This window comes from Chrysemys picta, chromosome 6 (assembly GCF_011386835.1).
Source record: "Chrysemys picta bellii isolate R12L10 chromosome 6, ASM1138683v2, whole genome shotgun sequence".
Lineage (NCBI taxonomy): Eukaryota > Metazoa > Chordata > Testudines > Emydidae > Chrysemys > Chrysemys picta.
In genome coordinates, this window is record NC_088796.1 from 38,934,526 (window position 1) to 38,936,003 (window position 1,478).

The window sequence follows — 1,478 nt, forward strand, 5'->3', positions numbered from 1 at the left end:
ATTTGAACTGATATTTTATTATTACTACCATACATTCTCCCGAGACATGCAAGGACTTTGATTTGCTTACATCTTCATACATACTGTGTGGTGATGGAAGTTCACCGAGTTACAAATGAGATATTGCCAAGATGCTAACTTCAATGGGCTAGTCATGTACTTAAAGTTAAGCACATGCTTACGTGTTTTGCTGGACTGGGGCTAAATTGCTTCACATATTTCCAGATTGAGTCTACAATGACATGTATTTGAATTTTGTTTTACTGTATTTTGTTTTAACCAAGGCCCAAGTTCAGCTAACACTAATGCATGTTCTTAACTTTATGCACAAGTCATCCTGTTTACTTCTGTGGGGTTACTAGTGTGTAAAATTAAACTTGTATGTGTTTGCAGAATCAATGCTCAGACACAGAATATCTCTTTGTTTACCTATAATTTGCCTTTCAAATTTTTCAGTAAAACATTTCTTAAAATTAATAGGCAAAACAATTGGTTCTGAATGAGAATTAATATTATGCCTTGTTTGGGTTTTTAAATCAAAGCTGCTTTTTAATTATTTGAGAAAAAGCATCATAAATTCACATATTTTCATTTTTCTATTTATATTCAATTCAAAACATCTAAACATGTTTTGTCCATTTGACCACAAATTGACTATCTCACTATCAAACTGAGATCAAGAAATGGGTATTTAAACCTGAAAGCATTATTTCTATCAACCTTATTGAAAAAAAGAGTTTAAATAACACTGTATTATTTTTATATAGCATGGAATCATAGAAATGTAGGTCTGGAAGGGATTTCTATAGGTCATCTAGTCCAGTCCCATGCATTGAGGCAGGACCAAGTATATCTCCACCATCCCTGACAGTTGTTTGTCTAACCTGTTCTTTAAAACCTTCACTGAAGGGCATTCCAAAACCTCCTTGGAAGCCTATTCCAGGGCTTAACAGTGCTTACTAGTTAGAAAGTTTTCCCTAATATCTAAACTAAATCTCCCTTACTGCAGATTGAGCTTATTACTTCTTGTCCTACCTTCAGTGGACCTGGAGAACAATTGATCTCCATCCTCATTATAAAAGCCCTTAACATATTTGAAGATTGTTATCCAGTCTTGCCTCAGTCTTCTTTTCTCAAGACTAAATATGGTCAGTTTTTTTAACCTTTCCTCATAGGTCAGGTTTTCTAAACCTTTTTTTCATTTGTGTTGCTCTCTTCTGAATGCTGTCCAATTTGTTCACATTTTTTCTGAAGCGTGGTGTCCAGAACTGGACACTTTATTCCAGCTGAGGCGTCACCAGAAGCTATCTCCTATGTCTTACATACAATACTCTTATTACTACACCCAGAATATTAGCCTTTTTTGCAATTATATCATATTGTTGGCTCATATTCAATCTGTGATGTATTCTAACTCCCAGATCCTTTTCAGCAGGACTTCATCTTGAAGTACTTTACAAAATATAAACAGCATAACA